The 25,853-nt window shown below is 32.1% G+C and overlaps 1 protein-coding gene across 1 annotated transcript in view; it reads left to right on the top strand.

Moving 5' to 3' along the window:
- The window catches only part of LOC148285077 (ski oncogene-like), a 42,684-nt gene that overhangs the window by 13,978 nt on the left and 2,853 nt on the right, over window positions 1–25,853 (top strand). The window lies entirely within an intron of this gene.

Below are 25,853 nucleotides of genomic sequence, written 5' to 3' on the forward strand. Positions count from 1 at the left end.
GCATGTGTTTATCGTGCCATGCGATATTTCTTAGGCATCTAGATGATGCCAAGGCTTTACTCATTTGTTCCCTCATTTCGGAGTATAGAACGCTGTGGCTTGAGATCTTCAAACATAAATAGTAAGCAAATTTTAACATCTTATTTTACTAATTGAGATAGATACATATGTTCTTATCGTCAAGAGTTTCTCGTGACACTATTTATATTACGAAGTATTAAAAAAATACTAACTAACTAACCTAATTAATTAACTTACTATCCAACTAACTGATATAGATTTACCTCATCTTAAATTTCCGACATGCTCTATAAAACTTGTGTAACATGCGTTGTAAATCATCTTCTGATTCTGTCACTATGGTTGCATCGTCTGCGTAACATGTGATGTTAACGACCATATCTCCCTTAGTCCTAGATTTGCCACTTCCTTCATTTTTACAAGCATTTTTATTTATTTGTTTTGTTCGTGTAAGAAACTTTTTTTTGGTTTATATTTTGTTGTGATATACTATATTTAGTTATATAGATGTTTAACTTGCTTTGTTTTTTTGTTGTTCTAAATATGTACTAAAAATTCTTAGTATTACTTTAGTCCCTAATTGAGTTTAATTAACTCCTGGGAATATCATTAATTTGTATTATACTTTGTAATATATTTATATTACTCGTATATGATTAATAAATAATAAAAATCATTTTATGCATTTTTCAGCTTAAATGCTTTAACTAAATATAACGTTTAAAAAAATAATTATACCTTAACAAATTGTGGCATTTTGATGCTTTATATTAATCTCCAATAACTATAGATGTCATAATTGTAAGGTGGTCGGTCTTGCGCTCTGGATACCAGTCCATATCAATAATAAAGTTATTAATATGGAATTATTATTTACAGTGAACATTCATTTTCATGTTGACCTATTCAATGAGGAAGCTCGGTGGTACGGGAAATTTGATATAAAATATGTTTTCATACGCGAGTTAAAAATTAGAGCATTAAATTGTACGGCCAAGTTTCTCGAAAATAGATGAAAAAAATAATAAAAATCAACTATTTTAAGTGACGTCACTAATTCTTCCGAATAAACCGATGATGATAGTGTCATAGATTTCCGGTTTACGAGAAGCTAACCCACCAATCAGCAGAACTTATCGTAGAGAACTTGTGACGTCACAGGTGGAGTAATTTTAAAATTTACTTTTAAATAAAATCATAACGCTGATAATACAATACATAAAAATATTTGAAAAAGTAATTTGGCTCAGTTTGATAGTCTGTTAACAAATATATATTTTTTTAAAACCATAGAACTTCCTCGTAAAAGTACTGTCTGTCTTACAAAATATATATACCTACTTTTTTACACTTAATACATGTATTTATTTATTTATTATATTATTATTTATTTATGCATTGGCTAATATTATGATTTAAGGAAATTAATGGAAAGTATATACGTATTGATGTTTTTTTCGTACCAATCCTATTCCTCGTGGTCAAGTTTGTTATTAGCTCTTTTGCAACGATTCATAAGGTTTTCGGGTTCGATTTCCAATAAATTTTATAAAGGGTTTTTGCAATGCCATATTTTATAGTCTCTGGACTGGCACACAGAACGTGTTTGTTCATTTTAATATAACAACGAATGTTCAAGATACGTTGCGATTGGAGTATAAATGCAGTGTCCTATGCGCCACTTTGTGCGAATAAGAGAATCATGATGAAGTTGTCTCCCAAATATACCAAAGTTGGAAATTCCGTATGCCTTCTTTATTAACAATGATTTATTGATGTATTTAATAATATATTCTGGATAAAATGTGGAGGCTATTGACAGGTTATATTTATGTATACTTTATCTCGTATATTGCTTCTGGTTGTTTACGTTTCTGCCCTTATCTGTAAAGACGTCATACAATCCAGTGTCTCACAAATTTTATTATTTAAATTTTACTCTATTTTTTATTTTTTTCTCGAATATTTTATTCACCCATTTTCTGTAGTATTTTTTGCGAATTAGATTTTGAATTAAAGAAGGTTAGGTGCCTACCTACAATTTTAGCGTGTACATATTTATAATTCGCAGCACAAAATATTTTTGCCTAAATTTATCCTGTTTGCGTGATGGAACAAAAATATGTACTTACGTAATGTTCTTTACAAATCATTCCTTTCAAAATGCTTTATAAAATGTGAGCTTTGAATCATTGAATGACCCTATTATTAAACATAATATTATATTCCGTGTCGTATTTAAGGTATTGTATTGTTTATTCCCTGATGTTCATTCTTATTCCGCGTTTTCAAGTTCCTTTCATTCCGATCGCCCATTCATTTTCTAACGTGGTTTATTGCGTAATAAATTAAAAATAATTATACGGACGACATATTCAAGTATGCGTATACCTCGTTATTTAGATTTTCACAAATTTCTATCGAGTTTGTACTCGGTTCTGGCTAAATTTTATTCATTATTATTTTGCAAATAATGTTTCTCGTTGAACCGCTACAAACCAAATTATTTTGGAATAAGTATTGTAAAATATTATCGTCAAGTGTTAACTATTACCAAAAAATAAAATATTAAAATTAAAATAAAATATTAAAACAACTTGTTAATAACTTTGAAGAGGGCAACACGTTGTTGCCGAAACCAGTCGGTTGTGTAAATCAATAAAGTGGTTCATAAAACAAAGTAATTTTATTTCTCAAAAATATCCACAAAATATATTGAGATCCTCAAAGTACAAATCAGGTTGTGGTCCCGTGGCTAGTGTTGTGGACTCGCGGATCAGAGATCCGAGGTTCCAACCCCACACTACCCCAACTTGATTTTCATTTTCTAATAGTGAGTTATTTACCACTCGTTGAAAATGGTCGGCAAAATTTAAAAAAATGGGTAAATTATAAGAACGCTGTAATAATAATTAATTAATTTATTACTAATAATTTAATTAATTAATTTATTACTAATAATTTAATTAATTAATTTATTACTAATAACTAATAATTTATTTATTTTTTACAACAAAAAAAAATTAGTGATTCAAATATCCAAAATATTATTCACTATCACTATCGTATAATTATTATACGCCAATTAAGTAAAAGAGCGATGTAGGGCATTCCAATAACAAATATAGTAATAGTAGTAATTATGCAATGCTAAATTAATGTTAATTTTTTTTTAATGTAATTTTTGAACAGTGTTTCTTTTTGTAAAAAAATCGTCTAAAATGCGGTTCCAGTGTTTATCGTAATATTCATTTTCGGCCATAGCCAATTTGTTATAAGACATATTAGAACTTAGCAAAGGGAAAGTTAGTTAGCTAGTTAATAGATATGGTAAAACATAATAAAGGATAGCACGGTAAATATAAAGATTATAAGGTCTGTGATAAAACAGTGGAACATAATCATAAAAGTAGCACATTTTAAGTTTGCAAATTTTGCATGCATGTTTTTACAGCTAAGTAGCGACAGTTTATGTGTTTTCGGTCTCGTATAATTAAAACTCCGGCTACATAATCTATCACAGCGTGGGCTATCTCAACCCTTTCAATACCCATTACCGCTACCAATAAATAAAAAATATATTATTAATATTGAAAGCCTTAACTTTGTGATCAGACATTTGACCAAATGTTATAAAATATTTGTATATAACCACTTACCGACTTTTCCATGTCTACCGGCTTCGAGACGTATTGTAATTGGTGTCCTGACGAAGAGACGGGCACGTCTCGAAACCGGTAGACATAGAAAAGTCGGCAAGTTGTTATATTTTTTATACGCCTCCACTCGTTGCGAGTGATTTTGGAAAGAGATAATATTAGAATTTTAATGGTCAGTATATTTTTTAATAGGTACGAAGGTTTTCACGGTCACTGTTATCAATTTGTTTCTTTTTTGGGTGATACCGTGTGTGTTGGATTTGTTCCCACGTTTCGGCTACCATTACAGGAGCCTTCTTCAGGGTAAACTGAGTGACACTGAGTATATTTTTTATTCGAGTGTAGGTAGGCAGTATGTACGCAAAAAATATTTCACTTTTACTGAGTCTAAATCAGCAAGTATGTAGTAAGCTGCGTGTCAGATGGCCTTTACAAAACAATGAGTAGGTACTATGTACATGTGTCCATATAATATCTACTATCTACCTAATTTTCACATGCAATTAGTTGGTTTTTCACGTTGTTCCCCTTTCCAGCATATTTGAGACACGGCATTGTACTTAGTTGATACTAAACGTTTCAAAATAAACAATTCATCGTGACTTTTCTTAAAAACGAGCTGTTGCATGAGAATACAATAAATGATTTTACGTATAACATATCAAAATCTCCTCTAATAAACCGTTTTTTATTATATTATACAACAAGTACAAGTTAATACGATGACATTATTACAGTTAATACAATTTACATGTGGAATAATATCCATTAAACTCATTTATCAAATAGCGCGTAGCTTATAGAAATAGTTGTATTCTTTTTCTCTCTAACTTAATAATTCGGTGTTAAATGTTATGCAATTTATGGTACTTATGGTATATATGTAGGGATACAATTATAGTAGGTTTATGGTTAGTCTTAATTTATTGCAACGGAGAGGGAAAACATTTTTGAGAAGGGAATATGGAAGTTTAAGCATTTACGGGGCTTATAATCTGTCAATGGCTGGTTTAAGTCTTCACTTCACACACTGTGTAACATTTACCATTCTGCCTATGTTTAAACATCCACATCTTGTGTTTCCCTCGATATTGTAACAAATTTATATCTAAATAATTCCCTAGGAAGAAAATGCAGCCTGTCTATAACATTTGGATATACTTAAAACATTGTTTTATTGTTAATATTTACTGACCGCTGGCCCGTTTATTTTTTAATTTTTTTTTAATACTCGCATTCCTATGATTCACCCGATTATTTATATTTTTAAGCCATTTGTTAGTCTGTAGAACAACGACTTAATCTTGAAAAGGTAAAGGCTTTTTCCAGGGCCCCGAGTACAACTGGAAGCTGACAGAGTTATCTAGCATAAAAATAAAATTGAAATTTATGTACGAAAATGCGTAAATTTGTTTGAAAATTTTAATTATCGTCGTCGGTAACCTGTAATTAAACATGTTTAGAAACAAAATGTATGGGTATTCTATTTTTCATACAGAAAACTTAATTTTACTTTATAGATAACACTAAAGATAACTGTTCGTTGTCGGTACCGGTAAGGGCAGGTATGAAGGTAATGAAAACGTAAATAAGATATTGTTAGAAATTGAATATTACAACCCGAATTATCTTCTTATAAAAAGGAGAGAATACAATTCTATAAAAAAAGGTTTCAACTAAAATATTTCAATAAATATATATTTTTAAAAGTATTACCGAAGGCATAATTTTACGTAGAAATAAAGGAAAATGTCACAAAAATGTACGTGATTTAAAATGCTTGTATTTCTTTTTGAAAAGAAAAAAATTAGATTTTGCTTCGGCCACTTTCATGTTCAATTTATTTATATCAACGTCTTTATATGAGAACTTAGATACCTAAGTATAAACTAAATTTGGAATGGCCTAATCTGCCGGCGTAAAGGTAATTAAATTTTAGTCACATAAAACTTTTAAGTATATTTTTTAGTAGAAATACCTTTAAAAATTATTGTTTTTATCTAATTTATGTTTTTTTTTCTTCATTTTGCGTGTGTTTTACCAGACTACAGCCTCAAGTTTTCGCTGTAATCTGGCCCTTGTTTGAAAATAAATAAATATATACCTATGTATAATTGAACATTTTAAACCGCTCTCATGTAAAGTTGAAGAAAAGCACGTTGCGTCGTTGTTCTACGTTCATGACGGAACTGTATTACAAAAATGGAAACAATTTGTGGTAATGTATTATTTTTAGATCTGGATGAATTATTTTAGGTTTTTCAGAGATTAATAGTGTAGATTGTGAATGATTACGTTATATACATAACCCATAATATATATTATATTGAAGATTTTGTTTGGATTTTCCATAAAAAAAAATACGTTAGGGAACCACTGTTGCTGTATAGTTAATAGTACAGTGTACAGTAATCGCTTACGCATTGTTTATTTTTTATTCCCATCAATCTAACACCCACGACCTCATAATGCTCGCTGTTATCGCTATGTGTATTTATTGAACAGCTTTGATATTGCTTTCGTCTTCTTGAGATACTTCATTATCTGTACCAGACGCCAATATTCGTTCTCCGCCAGATAAGCAAATACCGAATACCTCCCCCGTGCGAGGCCGCTTCACTTTTCTTGATATCAACATGGACAATAATAATCGTTCCATTATCACTAAGTAAATATATTATTCGTATTTTTAAACTCAATTACGTATTATGTATTTCGACTACGGCTATCATTTTACTACAATATTATGTAGCAACTTTTGTTATTGTTGTACGCACTATGTATAATTATGGTATAATATACATTATAAGATTTATTTAAATGTACAACTTTTATTTTTTTGTCATAGAGATTAGGGAGATCTCGTACTTAAATTTCAGAAAAACAAAACTTGAATTGACTCTTAGATTTCGTATATGTACTCACGAAATATCGTTAAAAGTCATTATTATAGGCATAATATATGACATAAAGTTGTATTGTAAATTTATTATAAGTATACGAAAATGATAAAAAAAAAAAAACTCGTAACATGCTGATTTGGTTTGTGTGAATTTGGCAAAGCAATTTAATAAAGTTTTCAATTCATTATTTTTACTGAAACATTGAAAACAATGAAGGATATAGGATTTAGGTAGAGAAAATCGGAAAACTTACTAAAAAACATTCTAAAATAATAGATGGTATATTTAAACATTGTATAACTCTATAATAAATTAACTAGTATGTAGTCATGTTATTGTTTATTTTTGCATAAAAATGTCTGCCTTAAAACAGGTTGTATTATTTAGACAGACTAGACACAATCCAGAGAAATCTATTACCTAAGTATGCATACATACAGAAGATAAAGAAATCGTATTTTTTCGTTAATAAACTGTGATTATTATTATTATTAATACTGAAAGGGTCTGAAGTGTCTGAAACCATATAGATTATTTCTGAAAATTCTTAAAGATCTTGTATAGGGCACTATGAATAAATCTCGCTGAAGTACCTGAAACAGGGTTCTGAAAAAAATTAAGACTCCCAAAAAAAATACCAATTTAAAAACCGAAAGATTCAGAAAAACTATTGCAAACTTTTTCAGAACTCCTAAAAAAAAGTACACCAACTAAATTCAAAATATTTTTAAAATTATATATTTATTTTTATTTTATTTGTGTTTTTTTGTCAAATATTTTTTTATATTTTTTAAGTATTTTATTTTTGTCATTTCTTTTTTTTTAAAATTACAATGTAGTAATATTATTGTTATTATAATATATTATTATAGTGTATATTTGTTAGGAGACAAAATTGGCAGTTCACAACGGAGTCCTGGTCCCATCCCTGATGTATGGGAGCGAAGTATGGACTTGGAAAAACAGGGATGAAAGTAGGCTGAATGCTGTCGAAATGCGATCTCTCAGGCGAATGTGTGGTAAAACTATGTACGATAGATGCACAAATGTTGAGATCCGTACATATTGTAAGGCTGAGACAAGCATTATCGACAAAATCAAGAAAGGAGCTCTGCGCTGGTTTGGACATGTAGAACGAATGGACAGCGAGAGAACGGCTAAAAATATTTACAATGCGAATGTTGATGGATGCAGAAATAGAGGAAGACCGAGAAAGACATGGCATGACCAAATCCAACAAATACTTAAAGATGGACATGTCAAAAGTCGGAATAATCGGCGCGCATGAGAAGATGTATGAATGTAGAGGAAGCGAGATTTGTATGCTTTGTATTGTGGCGTTCTATCCTCTCTGCCTACCCTTACGGGGAAACGGCGTGATGGTTTATTTGTTAGAAATGTAGCCCTAGAAAAGGTATATTTGTATCTAGTGAAGCTGCTATGATTATTTTCTTGCAATTCAATTCAATGTCTAATACTTATTTTGTTTTATTTTATATTGCATTTATTTACTTTTTTTGCCAATAAACGTCGTATTTCGGCACTGAACAGGATTTTCCCGAGAGATTCTGAATATCTCAACTCTCTCAACAATATGTACCGTGAAATTGAGCAGAATGAGCAAAGCGACCGCATTTTACATTCCAAGGTAATAAATAAACTTCGCAAGCGAACGACACTAAATAAATAATCTATTTTTGCCAGTATCATTGTAAATTACAATCCAGGACCGACATACGATATAATTGTAGGTACTTGTAGATAAAAGAACTGTAATAATTGTACCTACTCGTATTACCTCAGCTATATTGTGTAGTGTACTTTTGCTGAGCAACGGGCTACCGGGTTTCGGGTTACCTTTCTTATCGCTACTTTTCTATTATCCGTATTGTCCCGATTCCTGATATCGAAATATTCATCCACCCCCCTCGCCACTCGCCACTCGTCACCACCACCAGCAGCCACAGTCACCGCCACTGTCAGCGGTAAAACCATAGAATTAAGAATAGTCCAGAACCGCATACGCACATCAAACAGAAGGCGACTAAACTACTCATAAATGAGTAGGTTTACGTTTTGACCCATTAGTTTCTTTGTGGACGTCGCTCAGTACGCAACTCCTGATTTGAATTCAACTATACAGTGTTGTGTCTTTTTAAAGTGTAGACATACAGCTAGGATCTTAAAGAAACAGGATGCAATCACATTTCATGTGTAATTAGCAAATGAATGTGTATGTAACAAATGCATTACTTAAAAATTGAATTATTTTTCCATCTGTCAGATTGTCGAAGAAACAAAATGAACATTCCGTTAGTGTTGCCAGGGTAATAAATTTGTTTACCCTACTTTGCTCTTCTAATAGGAGAACTAATGAAAATTGGATCTCGGATTAAACAACTCTATCGTGGACATTTGATCGACATTATCTTTAAAACATCAAATATTATTTAACATGATATAAAACTATCCGTTTTATGTAAAATAAAATTTGTTTTATATTTCAAGTTTAAAGTTCATTAATTCAATTACTCTTATTAAATGACCCTTTACTGATCTACTATGTTGTGTCAATCAATATTTCCGCGTGCACAATAAAATTTTAGAGAAATCAACAGATTGCTTTTTTTTTAACCTTACATTTGTGTTATAATTAATTTTTTTCCCATCGTGCAACATTACGCGACGATTATCACGAATGCGCGCGGCGAAAGTGAGGCATAGTGGGGGAATTATTGGACACAGTCCGATGTATTCAAATATGATTCTACCCTCCTTCTGGACTATTCTTAATTCTATGGGTAAAACATTAATTGTTGGACGAATGACCAATTTTTTTATTTGAGTATGATTTAATGCGGTCATTATTATTGTTACGCTTTATATGTCGCCATTTTCGCAGTATTAACATCCCAGTCTTTCAGCTACAAAATATATGGATGTTTGAAATTCTAACGCACTGAAAATTGATTATAATTTAAATAAATTTTGTGTAAATACTCAGAATGTATTTTTATTCCGTACATCTTTAGTGCGTAAACTGTAAGTCAGTAGGTGTTTTTAGAGTTTGTACTTACAGATGCAGATTTTAATTTCGTTAAAATTGTCTTTTTCGAAAATTTCATTACGGCCATTTCCGCGGTACTTGCTCATAATTTACAAAATATGCCACGCCGTAGCTTGTTTATAAAATACCCCGTATTTTTCAAAAACAGAAAAGCGTTGAAGTAGCATTAGATGTTTACAATTAACACACGCTACGGTTAATTTGTTGAATCACCGTAATTAGTAATATTGGTATGTAATAATATTTTAATAACAAGATTAATCGATAATAATAATTCGTTCATTGTGATAACAGTAAGTTGTCTTATCAGTTTCCGTATGTATGTAGTATATGTGTAAGATCAGTGTGGTAGTGTTGGCAGTTGGCAGTTGGCACGTGAAGCATCACCCCCGGACCGTATTACAGAATGCGATAAATTGACAAATAAAACTAAATCCTCTCGGTCCGTGCAATATGAACCGAGCTCAGGTCAACAAACCTCGAAATAAATAGAAACTCAGCCCCGTATGCAGGTACTGGTGGTTTAACTTAAGCTGGCGCGTTCAGATAACTCACACTAACGCATTTAAAATCTACAGGATGTTGATTAAAAAAAACGTTGTATTCAGTTTTAACCAAATATGCTATCTTGTTTTAAATTCGGTATTAGATTAGAGGGTTGTCTATATGAAAAAAAAAATACAATGGGTTAAGAAAATGTAATATTAATTTACTAAAATGCTTTGTTTCATTATTTTATATTTTTCAAATCATTTTTCAAAATGTTACATTTTATTAATTATAGTCCTTCCAAGAACAAGGGGCAATTGAAATTTGAAAAAACGTACTTTTTTTATAGTCAATTACTCTAGAACTAGAATGCAAAGTTGTGTATATTGTTTTAAGTATATAAATAACAAGATTTATTGTTTATCAATAAGTGTGTGTACATTTTTTTTTTCGAGATAATTTGTACTGTGCATTTTAATTACACTATTTCAATTATTATTATGAATTATACAAAATATTAAATAAAAAACATGCTTGTTTAAGAATAAATACTCGTAAATATATGACATTTTCTGAGTAATTGTTTTTTTTGTTGCTCTAATCCAAAATAGATTTTTAAAAATATTTAACATAACAATATATAAAACATCAAGATTTTTTAAATCAGTATTCTGTGCACCAAACATGTTTTTGTGTAAGTTTTGTGAAAGCGCCATCACTACATAAAATACCTACAAATTTATAATCCAGTGTTTTTAATACATAACTTAATAATCGTACATATTATTATATTTTTACTATTAAGAATCGCAGCGAAATTCAGACGAACGCAGAAGCATCCTGTATATATTGTATTACCATGTCATTAGCAACTAATAAAGCAATAGTTGTCTATGTCACGCTCATAAACGCGTCTGAGCGCAAGAGAGACAGATATTATTTTCATACTGCGTATGCCGTGCGATGTCATACCATGGGCTTATTTACGGATACTACACAATGCGTATGTGTAAGTATAGCGCACGCGCCAGCTTATAAAAATCCACCAGTAATAAAGGGGTTTTGCATTTGTAATTCGACCATTAGAGGAGCTCGTTTCATTTGTCCCTTGAATGATGTTCCGTGATGAGGTCCCTGTCTCGTGATGTCACCGGTAATATGAACTTAGCACCTTCACTTTGTTTTTCATCGCTTAAAATGTTGCCGGCCTTGTGGTGTAGTGGTCAGCGCGTTCGCAAAAGGTCTCGGTTTTGATTCCCGACAGGGTTGAAATGAAATGTAATGTTTATTTAAAAAGGTGTTTTTACACTAGAATGTTTTATAGTAACTGGACTGGTACTTGAAGCGTAAGACCGATCATCTTACCTTCTTGTAAAAATAAAAAAATATTAAAAAAATATCAAGATACACTGCGATTGGTGCACCAATGCAGTGCCCTATGCATCATTAGGTGCGGAAAGGGAATGTTGATGATGAAAATGTAAGTATTCCAAATTAGATAAAAGCGTACAATTTTATTACGAGTTTGTATGTAGGTAGTAGGTATTATGTTACGCACATTATGTGCGAATAAATCATTTTGAATAGTATTCAGTACAATGTACTCGTATACATAATATTTAATCTTTTGATATTACATATTAAACACATAATAAACGCACACTCTTACCAACACAAGCCTTCTCGCCCTTAAATATTATTATAAACGTACTTTGTGAAATATTGCAAATTCTAAAAATAGTTGTACAATTATCATATTACAACAGAGATGAAGAACATTTAAGAGAAGGTAATATAGAAGTCTAGGCATCTACAGGGCTTATGACCTGTCAATGGCTGGTTTAAGTGGCCACTTTACATACTGTGAAACATTCACCATTCTGCCTATATTTGAACATCTGTATTCCTTCAATTCTTTCATCTGTTGATGTTTGTGAAGTTAAAGAGCTGAAACCTTTATTTATGCGGGCGAGATTCATCCAATTGAATTATTTCACCTACATACTAGGCAACGCCTGAAAATATTATTTTTTCAATTTCTATACTTCTTCATGGACCAGGTAATTTATCAACAATATTTTGAGTTTGTCCAAATTTTTGTAGACAAGAACTGGATTCAACTCCCCGGGGAGCTGTTGTACAAATTATGCAGTTGTACAAATACATAATTATAAACAAGTTATGTTAATGCTAAGTTAAGTTATAAAAATACATTTTTTCATACACTCGGTGGTAATGAATTATTGCTGTACGTTACTGATGCATCGATGTTTGTCTTCAGTACTTTACGTTATAGTAGAATTTTGCGACCACACACATGCTTTACATGTTTATATTTAATGTATGTAATGATTGTGGATATCTGTTATTGGTTTTATTTATGTGTTAGTTGATCCCAACAAATATGTATCTATCTACGTAAAATAGTTGACCTATCTTTGTGTCCTATTTCAAAGTTATTATTGTGTGCTACTATCAAAGATAATAATATTATGATGAAGTGTTCAATAATAATAATGATATATTGCGTAGATTTCGTAAACAGTTGCAGCTGATGAGGCCAATATAACTCTGTGACAGCTGTGTGTAGTTGTTTGTGTTTCTAGATTTGATTTATTTTTTTGCCTATAAATTTATTAATACTTAGTATACAATTACATAATGTAACTCGAACATGAATTAGATACGAATATGTACCGGCATTTCTCACCTACTGACGGAGATTTACCAAATGATTACTAACAGATCAATGCTGTGCACCTTTGAGTAGTTTTTCATCTAGGTATATTATAATGAGGAACTTCAGCCCTACGGGAAATTGGATACAAAAAATGTTTTCTTACGCGGGGTAAAAATTGAAGCATTAAATTGTACTGCAAAGTTTCTTGAAAATGTACAGAAAAAATAATAAAAAATATTTTGATAAAAACGCACTACTTTAAATGACGTCACTGGTTCATGTGAATCAACCTATGATCTGAGAGCTATAGAAGATTTCCGGTCTGCTTGTCGCTTCTGGACCAATGGGAAGAATTGAATGAGAATAAGCGGAAATGAATCTCTGACGTTACACGCGGAGTTATTTCAGAAATACAAAACTTTGAAAAATCGTAGCGCCGATAATACGATATATAAAAATTTAAAAATAAATAAATTGACTTAGTTTAACAGTCTATTAAGAAATATTTTTTTTTTTAAAAACCACTGAACTTCCTCATTTGACTTAAAAAACTGTTTCAGGCATTTTATATATTTTCTATCTGTAAATATTATTTAGGTTAAAGCGCTTATGGGTAAGTGGGGTCAAACCCCATTGGCTGCTCCTCTGCTCGGTATGAGGTATGGAATAATGGAATATACAGACAAAACACGCTAACGGATTCCACAATGGTCAATATATCGATCTCTCGCTACTCTCGTAGGTACGTGTACGTACGTAAGTACTGCTACTGGCTTTTACTGGTTACAGTGGTTATTGACTACGACTACGGAAAAGCCCTTTGAACCACGACACGCAAACTACAATACCTACCTATTGAATACGAACAATAACCCCCTTTGAAAAGACTTCGTTTCCCCGTCGGTTGGCAAACCGGCATGCTGCAGTAAGCAGTACCGAATCCGGGTAATGTGAGATTACCGAGTACGAGTTCTGAATTACTGTAAAACTCGAGTATCGAGCGGTCCAAGCTGGTCAGGGGAAGGAGGGCCCTCTGTCACCTTCCTCCAGCCTGGGTCTCGAGCCGTCGAGCCACACGTGCGAGGGGGAACGTACTACTTTTATGTTCACAAAAATCTATTCAGTAACCTCCCCTCAGCGCGAACAGTCAATTCATCCCGCTATAATATACCCGCGAACTTCATTTACGTACGTGTGCGTATCGTGGATGTATTCAAATTTAAACCATATGTATGTACGTAGTAGTAGTAGTTTATAAAATATAAGGTACGAGTATCTGTGTACATCTATTAGGGCTGTGTTTTTCAACCTGTGGGTTGGCATTGTACCTTGCTTGTGGGTCGCGGTCACAAGTAAGGAAAAACGTAAAAAGCGAGGGTTTAAGGTCCCACTGTAGAATAAAAATACACTAATTTCAGTGAGAAGGCTGTGCCTGTTTTCTTTTTTTACAATTTGTGGAATCGTGGTTTTATTTTTGATACGCAAATAATCCAATTATTTTATAATTTGAGTGTATTTATCTTTTTAGTTTTTATGTCCAATATTAAAGAGAACGTTAGTTCACATAGTAGGATGTGGCGAATGGTCCTTTATAATTTCAAAGCTTCCCTTGCCAGTTCTGGATATTTTCCCAGAAGACGTCGATGTCACGCGAATTAAATTCCATTGAAATCTTGCCATCAGCAGCAAAATCTGTAAGATTTATAGACCTCGCTGCTGACTGCCCGCTGCGTCCGTTCCCACCTTGCACTTGATTTCTCAATTTATAATAATATAGTCTCAATGGAAAGAAAATTAAATACGTCTTCGTTGAAATCGCTGAAATACGAGTAGTATAGTAAAATTAAGGTCCTGGAGATTTTAACTAGTGAGGGGTTGCGTATTCAAAAAACTTGAAAAACGCTGTATTAGGGGATCTAAAATAAAACTTAACCATTTTTTTATTACGGCTTCAGGAGTGGATGGAGGGGGAGATAAACTTTCTGCCGTGAATGTGCGATGTAATTTTTTTAAGCTTTTTTTTTCTTTTCCAAAAGCAGTAATATTTTGCTTAAAAAAATATTCGTTTCATTGATTGAACAACGATTATTCCAAAACCCTTTTTTCGTTTTTCAGAAGTTTTTATCTAAAGTAATAAAGCTACTGTTGAGTACAATATTAAATATATACAATGTCAGATATGGTATTTACTGAAATCGCAAAACTTGTGTGCACTCGGGATTTCAAATACGCAAAGTTATACACGAACTGAGAAACAGCAGACCAGAAGAAAGCTTGTGATGAGAGAGGAAAATTAACAACTTTACAAATAATGGCTTTCCCGAAGAAAGCCCTAACTAATCCCACAAAACCATTATTATAATCTCGCCGTAATGACTTCAACAGGCGAACAGACTCATCACGAGAGAATAACACTATGTCGCGAAAAGGAACTAAATTAAGCGGTGAATGTAAATAATGTGCAAGCTAACCGAATAAATGGGAATAACGACTTGTAAACAGTAAACACTGGGATGAGTCCTCCATCTTAACATTATTAAAATAACACGAAACCACATGTTGTCTCAGTCCAATGCGAATAATAAACACATTCCGACATTACTTTATACGGCCTTCATCTCTCTGGTCTCTGGCGAGTGGTGAGTGGTGAGTGGCGAAGGGAAAACTAACCACAGTCCACAGTCCTATCCCATCGATTAAATAAAATACATTCATTACACGCACTTCTATTTAAATCCATGTCATTAGATAATTTAAAAATATACTATTTTTAAGACTGGTATAACTATTCAGTAGTTACAAATTAGGTACCTACCTTATTTCAAAGTAACAGTGTAAAAATTATGGGTGATAGGTGATACTATATTAATTCATGGGATTATAAATACAAAAACGACTATTTTGTATTCATTTCATTGGTGCGCCAAAGTATAAGTATTAAAATGAAGTTCTTAGGTATTGTAATATAAGAAAAAAATAATATATATGTAACTATAGCCTTAAAAATATGTAAGGTGAATCAAGGTTAGTGTGGCATATAAATTGAAGAGATGAATTTAAAATTATATTAAAAATTAATTTTGAATTTTTTTAAACCAAAATTATAATCTATCGATTATATTTTTAAACAATTTTGTTAAAATATTGAGAAATCAGTAAAATAACAAAAAACGAGCGTATGGACACACTTACCCTTGTTTTATGGTAAGTGTAACTTATATAAAATTTCTTTAGTATTACTGACTACAGTCGATATGAAAATTGATTTATATTCAAAATGAAGAACTATTGAAAATTCATTTGTTTTTCTTTTGAAATAAGGCTCAATTTTAACATATTGAAATTCATTTTTAGGGTTTTGCTAGCAAACTAGCACTGATGAAGCATTTTGCGACCTACAGAAATGCCACCTATTGACGAAGTTATTAAAATGACCTCGTGTTTATTTATTTATTCATTATTTATTTATTTATTTTTGCACCACAACAGGCCAGGAGGCCCAATTACAGTGGTGAATTACATAACAGAACACCCAGGCTTGAGAAAAATTACATTTTATTTTTGTGTTCTATCCGGAACCTTTCGTGTGTGATTCAAGCGTCTTGACCACTACACCACGGAGGCCGACAAGTTCTTTTTAACTTTAGTCCTTAAAATATAGCTTGTTTAGAATGACAGCTGTCAAACTAATTTCATTAGTGATGGGAAATTACTGATCACTAATCATATCGATTTTATCAGTTATTTCATGCAATCATGAAACTCTGTTTCCGAAAATTAATATAAAAAACGCAAAAACAAGCCTATTATAGTGTGTTTAACACAATTATTCACCAAAAAATAAGACATTTATACTTTTTTCATGAACAACATCAAATGAACTATTTTTTTATTCGATCAATTTACATTGATCAATTTGTCCATCTCTAACGTTTTTGCAAAATGATTTAACCTTGTAAGAACGTCGTTAATTATTAGGTTTATTTTTAGTTTTAATGCTGATTTTATATATTAATGTTGATTTATGTGTCAAGTATTGTATTAAAAAAAATAATTAACATGCCAGATACGAATGATTTTTCGTGTGTCAATATAAATAACCCCTTTGACGTTACTACAAAGTTATGTCGTCACTTTTTCTGACAAATGTCATTCTAATCAAGCTATATTTTAAGGACTATAGGATGGCGTTTAAAAAAAATCTTTTGAAACTTAGGTAGGTTAGTTTCACTTACTCTGTGTATCTACACTTACCCTGATATAATTATATAATTTGAGATTATTATATTTATCTATTGAATGGAATCGACTTGTTTGTTATTCTATCAACATAAAAACAAAGACATTTAAAGATGTAGCGGTGTGCGCAAAAATTTCGGAGTTCGGCTATTTATTTACACATTATTTTACACATTATTTTAACCATATTTTCTCGTAAATGTGTTCAATATAACGAAATATCATAAATTAACCAAATGTGGCTCTCTATCTTATAAACTATAGAAAATATGGGCTCACAGCGGACAAAAAAAAAACTAGTGACTGTTGCCGCATTAAATTCGTTTTTGTATGTTCAAGTAAGTTTTTTTTTTTTTAATATGTTTTTGTTCGTTTTTTTCTACAATTGTATTTATAAATATATTTTATATTGATTAAAAGTATATTTTATATTGATTAAAAATATATTTTATTAAATATCTGAAGCTAGTGTTCCACAAATAATATTTTTATTCTTCTTTTGCTTTCCCGTAAAATTCATTATTTCGGTAGTCAGATGGTAGAAGGGACCATCTGTATTTTCAAAAATGTCCGGGAGAGCCTCGAATAAGACCTCGATTTAATCTAAAAACTAAAATATTAAGACTTTTATCGAGTTTTCAAAAATTAACTACCTTTTAAAATGTGTATTTACTGAAATATTTATTGAAATTGTTTTAAATTATAAAGCTGAAAAAATTCAGATGGTCCCTTCAGATGGCCTACCGATTTGTTAATAAGCCTGTTTTGCCGCGTGCACATTAGAACAAAGACAATATAAAAAAAATAGTAAACCTAGGATTCTATAAGCCGACGTCCTACCGACCTACTTACACCTGTTTATTGAAACTGACTGTGGTCGTAAGTCGACGACTACCTGTAATTTAAAGAACCTGACAAAAATTCGATAGGTAATCTCAAGAAAACTAACAACTTAGCGCGGGGAAAAAATTATCTTCCTGAATGTCAAAATTATGTATTGAAGGGTCTTATAACTTACTGAGAGCGATCTGTAGCCTAATGCAATTTGAACAATTTACCAAAGCAATAAATAATATCATTTCTCGTGCTGAGCTAATAAATGTAATGGAATAAAAATAGCAATAACTGCTTACTACAGTCCTACAGTGGCTAAAGGTCCGCGGTCCGCTCAAATAATGCGGGTGGCGGGCAGCCAAGTACTGTAGTGTAGTTAGTAGTTAGGAAGAGCGCAACAAGTTGTTTCGGTGACCATTGCATTTATGGATTCAGGAAACGGACTCAGCTCGACCGTACACCGTACGCGTACGCTCTCCTTCAGAACTTAACTATTAACAGTTACGGGGAGCTTGCACTGAACGTGGTTAATGCTGGCCGCGCATCTCACCTCAATCGAAAACTGAAATAAAACTTCTGGAGGGAAATGAAACTTAACCGACTCATACCGAGATAAATATCTTCTTTACGCGATATAAAGCAGAGAAGCGATTCTTCCCCGATTTTCAGTAATTTTCAAAGCTGTCGCAATGAATTATTAATTGTGACGAACAGTAATTATTATTTTTTGTTTTGAATAATGCTTTTTCTACAAAGATTTGGATATAAGTATTACTCAAAATATTGTGAAATAATTATTTGTTTCTTTAGGAGGGTCCGATGTCTTCCGAGGCACCCGCTGGCACAGCTCAGGTTTAAACTGCAACTCGGTTATAAGCCTAGACTATACCCTGTCTGCGTAATCTATAAGTGTGAAAGCACTACAATTAATGATATGAATCATAAACGTATAAAACGAAGAGATATACACAATAATATAAATATGTAGGCATGTGGATACCGCTTTGATCACCAACACACAATTACATTTGGGAATGATTACTTACTTACTCTATCCGCTTATTTTTAATGCACTTTTTTATAGAAATTTATTTTCGGTATTGTATTTTTTAACCTTTTATGAATTTCAGCAATATGGTCTAAATTCTGTAAAGATATTCAACGCTTTGTATGAGGCGGGACATGTTTTTTTTTTCTAATGAAAAAGGAATATTGGATTTTTTGTCTACCTAAATATTTCCATGTTTAGTCCATTTGCTTACTTTAAATACCTTGTGCTGGAAAAATGTGAATCATGTTGTGGTAGAGTGGGGTTTGAACTTCGGTCCCGTGAGTCCACATCTCTACCACAGGACCACATTTCCGGCTCTAAATATGACTTTATATGTGATTATTAGTATTTTAAAAATATATATATATACTGCTGCTACTCTGAGGTAAAAATCCTCCAAAAGGAATTTGAGCGAAGATTAGTCGGCGTCGTGGTGTACTGGTTATTGCGTCCGCCTACCACTAAATAAATAAAAATAGTATAATTAAAATCAATCCATCTTATATTATTTTATCGTGCCATGTGGATTTTTACCATGGTGTGAAATGGGACACCGAACCCAATATTGCATACATGGCCTACGTCACTTAAATACTTTTTACAAAATATTTTTATACTATTTTATGTACCCACTTATGTTTATGATTTCTTTTGTCATCTATATTTGCCACTGTTTTGAGATATTTATATTTTTGTGCATTTTGCTTCTATATACTAGTGTTATGCATTTTGTTTTACGATATTTAAAAAATATGTTGTATAGAGAAACAATATTCCAATAAGGCTTTGGATAGAGAAGTAAAATTTAAAAATATATTGAAAATAACTTATCTTATTATAAAATAAACTATGTATATCTGTATTAATTTAGGTATATTATTTATTTATATCTTTACATAAACAATCCACATTTCAATTTCATACTCTTATTTTTCTCCTAATGGTGAAAAGCGAGGGTTACTAAAATAAAAGTATTTAACAGAAGTAGGCCTTGGTAAAAAGGGCTTTTGTTTACCAAACCCAGGAAGTATGAATATATCGCGAAAAATCAGTTTAAATCAATCACGTATTTTGATCCAATATTATCTATTTATTTACTTATTTCAATGTACAATACAGCAGAACTCCCAATTACTATATACATAACATATATGATTAGTATTTAGAAAAACATGTTTTAAAAAGTTTGCAATAGACTAATGGTCCATAAATTAATTAACACAAATAGTCCATAAAAATTATAATAAACACGGAAAACTGTAACATTAAACTGAAATAAAACGGCAACATTGTGAAGAAATAAAATATATACAAACATATTTATAAAGAAATCACTAATATAAATTAGAATACATAGTTAGAGAGGAACAGTCTAAAACTGGTAATCCCAGCATGGAAAATATCCCCTTCTCTCGGTAGGCTGTTCGACAGACCAATTATCCTCCCCACGGGCATAATCGACGGTAAATAATTTGTTCTGCATTCAGGAAGAACGAATGATCTGTATTGCCTAGCTCTCAAGTAATTGCGCGGTACATATAATTGTATGCGCTCCAAAATGTTGCGATTATAAATTAACCCGTTAAAGGCCATCATAAGCGAGGCAATGCTCTTTCTGGTCCCCAAACTTGTGATACCGAGCATACCTAATAGGAACAATGATGAGTACTGCAATGGGTAGTATCCATACTCTCTCGTGTACAGGTAACGAAGAAACTCCTTCTGTATTCTCTCCACCATTAGTGAGTAAGTGGCTTCTTCAGGTCCCCACATCGCCGCACCACTCTTCAGAATGCTACGTACTAAAGTTGTAGACAAAAATTTGATGGTATTCAATGAGGAAGTTCAGTGTTTAAAAAATATATATGTTTGTTAATAGACTATTAAACTAAGCATATTAAAAAAATCTTTATTTATCGTATTATCAACGCCATGATTTTTTAAAGTTTTGTGTTTCAGAAATTACTCCGCGTGTGACGTTTCAGGTTCTCTTCCGCTTCTTCTCGGTCAGTTCTGCCGATCGGTCCGTTGACGATAAGTAAACCGGAAATCTTCCACAAGTCTCTTATCATTGGTTGATTTATATGAACTAGTGACGTCGCTCAAAGTAGTTCGTTTCTCAATAGACATTTAAAAAATATTTTTCGTACTATTATTATTTTTACGGCGACCTTCAATGATCATTGACATTTTAATAAAATACACAATTTCAATCTTATCTCTAGTAGATTACGTAAATATCTTCTATTTTTTCGAGGAATTTTTTATGTAAAATATTATTATTTTAATACGAATTTCGTTTTATTTTTTCAATAGTCTCAATATTTGCATGTCGTGAGTGTGGAAAAAGTATAAAATTATACAATGCAACATAAATTGAACATTATGCAGAAAGCAGCCAGCCATAGAAAAGCGAAACTGAGATAATAGCGGATAATAGTGGATAATCAAATCTACACAACAATTGGAATGTTTTTTGCTATGACAAATTATTAATAATGCGCACGTTCAGGTTTTATACCACAAAATAATTTCATTATGTATTTGACCAGTTTTAATAATTTTTAAAGTCTGGCTGACCACACAACCCAAGATGAGCATTTTGCAGAAAACAGCCAGCCCTAGGAAAACTCTGATGTGTGTTGTGTCATTATGTATTGAACATGTTATTTTATATTTATATAAGGGTACTTAATTGTTATGACTTAATTCATTTGTTATAATAACTTAAACAATATTTTAATTACGTGTTCAAGGAATTTTTGTGATTTTTTAAGTTAATGATATCTTATTCAAACTTTGAATTTATAAGGTGACATTATGTATTAAAACATATTTTTTTATTACAGATATTTTTAAATTTATGAATTTACAACACTAAAATACTTTTGTATTTATCCACTTTAATTTATTTAAGTTAACTATATTTCTAGCAGTCGCGTTTCGTCCGTATATACTGTGGATGCGGCGCATCCCTTGAGTAATTGAAAATACTTATTTGTATTTTATTATTAAAAAATATAAATATGAAAAAAATCTAGATATATTCCTAAAATTATCGCAAAAAATGTTCGAGCGCACGCAATTTACAATTTCAAACAATATTTTCAGTATGCATTCCATACGTATGCATAATTCCATATAGTACTCGTTTGATACGCTGGAATCTGGATACTACTCTTCATTTTGAATCTACTCTTATTACAAATATTCGAATTTCCGCGCACGCGCATTAATGTTCATACTGTTGTATTATTCTACGAGATTCGCAGAGATAAGAGCATCCAACTTGAGTAATGCAAAGAAAAAACGGCTAATAACGTATAGTAAAAAGTTTTGAATAGCGTGTAATTAAAATTTAACCAAAATTTTAGAATATCTCGAGTTTTAGGTACTGCTCAAATGTTTAAAGCTATACCGCTAGACGCGCCTGCTCCTGTGCTCCGTTAATTTATATATGATCAACCATTAATTATTTTTATTATAATGGAAAACTTACATAGGCCTATGATATTAGAATTAGATTTTAATTAGGTATCTACCCATATGTACTATCACACCCCCTAAATTTAAAAGCCTGTTTATTTTTTGTCAGCATCCTTACTGATAATATTCACCGCATGCGCCTGATTTCTAGAGGCATTAATTTTCCGTGCCTATAGATAAAAATCGTACGGTGTACCGTAAGATTTTTCTAGTGTTGTGGGTGTTTTATGCAAAATGAGAAATGTCGTTTTTGTGATCAACATTATTTTCAGAAGGTTATTATTACAGTTTTTTGTATGAAAGCAGTCTGGCTGTTTTAGTGGAACATAGAATTGACCTTACTGTACCCAATAACACTAATATCTCAAATTGTGGACTGGCTGCTTTCTGCATAATTACGTTTAATTTAATGTGCAATACTCTTTTTAACAACAACTTTTCTTTGATTTATTTGATGCGGTGCGTCCATTTCACTACGTCACGTCGCTACTCGCGACGCCGATGTCAAGATGCGTGACGTCCTCGATTGATCGATATAATATATTTCATTTAAATTATTTATTGACAATTCTTGATGGAATTCCATTGTAATGATGTAATAACTTATATTTACATATAAGCTATTAATTTAAAAAATACTTTGTACACTTCCACTTGTTTATTTTGACCAATTACCACCAAGTATTTTTTTAAATAAATAGCTTATATGTAAATATAAGTTATTACATCATTACGATATAATATATATTTTTTAATAATTTGATAAAAATAAATAAAAGCACGCGCATTTCGTTTCTTCTTATATACATGTATTCAGTCATTTTTTTTGTTTTAGGACAAGGTAGGCGCTATCATCGTATAAAAAGGGCTTATGAAACAGGTCATACTGTCATAATGACAGCATTTATTAGCTTCTTTAAATTAAATTATCTTACAAATTTTTATTTGATTTTTTCTGAATTTGTAATAATAAAAATGCGCTTATTGTCATAAAACTCGCGGGTAGATGCGCCGGTATTGTAAATAACTGCCACCATCCATTTATTTTTTGTGAGGTGAAATATTTGGACAAGACAGTCGCTTATTGGGGCGTCGGGACCCTATTACGGAAACGTGATACAAGTGAAAGATAAAACGAACTCATTAAATAGTCGAGCTGTCGAACGCTGTTTGATTTTTTGATTCCATAGCCCGCGGGTTCTGCCTTTCGTTCGCGTTGCTAATCCGACCATTTGAGGAGGTCGTTTTTTTGTCGCTCGAATGATGTTCCGTAATATGGTCCCAGTGTGAAGAGGTTGGCGAAATACCTACTCGTTAGTAAAGGAGGGACAACCGCGCAGAAAGAGAGTGAACGTCGATTCTCCGTCACCCTCGCCGCAAAGCCGATCGATAATGCTTTCACACGGCCTCAGCTGTTTCTGTAAACTTCTAGACCTAGACAGTACCGGCGGCGGAGGTGGTGGCGGTGTCTGGATGTTCTCATTTTTATTCAGGCTGTGATGTCGGCGGGACGTGAGGGGCGGGGGCGGGGGCGGGCCTTGCAATGCACCATGCGCGTAGTCGATAGTAATATAAACAAGTAGTGTGTATATTGCACCGATTTCCAAAATTCAAGGCTTTCCCACCAAATTAATATTAGCTCTAGGTACAGATTTCGTCCTAGACTCTTTAGAACAAGTAATAAATATGAGTTATTTTTCAGCATGCAATACCGCTAACTCCGCTTACTAAAAAACGCAGATCTGAAATTTGGTTTCCGAGTTGTAATTTTTTTAAAGTAATAAAGACTGAAATAAAACAGTGATATATATATATATATATATATAGTATCTATATTATTGACTTAAGTACTTCAAATTATTAATATTATTTTTCTGAAAATTTAACAATAAAATTTCCATGTATCCAGCCAACATTCAGCAGAGGAATATGCTCTTTCGACTTCCTTCTACGTTTTTTGGTTGAAATTCAAAAAATGCCTCTAGATATTCGATAATAATCTCTTGTATCTCTACTTTCTTGATAATAGTGGCGGGATAATTGCTAAAAATCGATGGGTCATAATTACATTGAACATCTAGCAGTAAAGTTTTGTTTATAACTATTCTTAATTATACCGTCGTAATGAAGCTTCGCAAATTTCTAAACCCTTGTATCGCCGTTAGCCACTCGTTCTTATATCTGAAGGATCAATCGAACCTCTGTAGGCCGTAGGTAACTAATAATTTATGTGAGTGTGCCTAGTGCCTAGTGCCTAGTACACGCAGTCACGCAGTAGTGCCGTATAGAATTATAAGATGTGCGAGTCGCGTACAGAACACGGTCATAGAAATGTACATCGCGTGCTATGAATTCGAGTAGGTAATTAGGGACTGATTGTTCTTATAAGACAAACTCCCGAAGATGATGCGGATTTAATGGTCGCGCCTGTTATTGCTGAACACATTCCTCGGGACGCGGACGCGGGCTGATGGCTGTGTTGGTATACAGATACAGAGTACAGAGCGCAGCCAATATATATAATGTAACCTACTACCTGACTACAGCAGAGAAGAGAAGAAAGGAAGTTATTTCGGACAGCGACGACACTCTGCGGCGCGGCGCCAGTTTGCCACCGAATTATTGTCGCTACGATATTTATGACGCATTTCTGCAAAACTACATTTTTAGGTATCGAACAAAGATGTTCTTAACGACCTAAACAATACGATAACAAGTCAAAACCAAATTAATGTAATTGATTGAATAGTTGCCTTCATTCTCAAACTTGTCAAATTGTCAAAAAAAAAATGTGAACCAATACTATCTCATTCTGCACGACGCGTGCTTGTAATGTGTACCATTTGGCAGAATTGTGTGCGATTCGTATTTTGCAATTTCCAATGGTGGATAGGTAGTAGGAGATAATTCGTTATTTCTATCAATACTTCACATTGTAATTATAATAAAATAAGAAATATTTGTAAAATATAACGTTTTCTAACGACGAAATCCCCAACATAAATAATAATTCATTTATCTATGTTTTAGTATTTGCATCGTACAAATATTTATTATAAATTTCAATTAGTCGAAAAAATCTTGGCGGAAAAGTCTTGTACAAAAAACGTTTGGTAGCGCAGGACAGGTGTTGGTTGTTAAGTTGGAGTTAGGCAACTGTTGCCTTTTAATCTATTTCCGTTTTTTGTGAAAGCTCTAAAAATAAAGCTTATTTGTATAGATATGTAATTTCGATAGTTCTAAAACAGAATTATAGTATGTGTAAATCAGAAATTATTCTCGGATTGATTCCAAGCAAGATATCTAACCTATGTAATACACATTAATGAAAATCATTGCGCGATAATAAATTGAAAATTAAGATATGTTGGATTATTTAATTTTGTAATAATGTCCGAAAAGGCTTTGTATTAATACCTACGTA

This window comes from Micrasema longulum, unplaced genomic scaffold (assembly GCF_059751315.1).
Source record: "Micrasema longulum isolate JH-2025_06_02 unplaced genomic scaffold, ASM5975131v1 h1tg000066l, whole genome shotgun sequence".
Classification (NCBI taxonomy): domain Eukaryota; kingdom Metazoa; phylum Arthropoda; class Insecta; order Trichoptera; family Brachycentridae; genus Micrasema; species Micrasema longulum.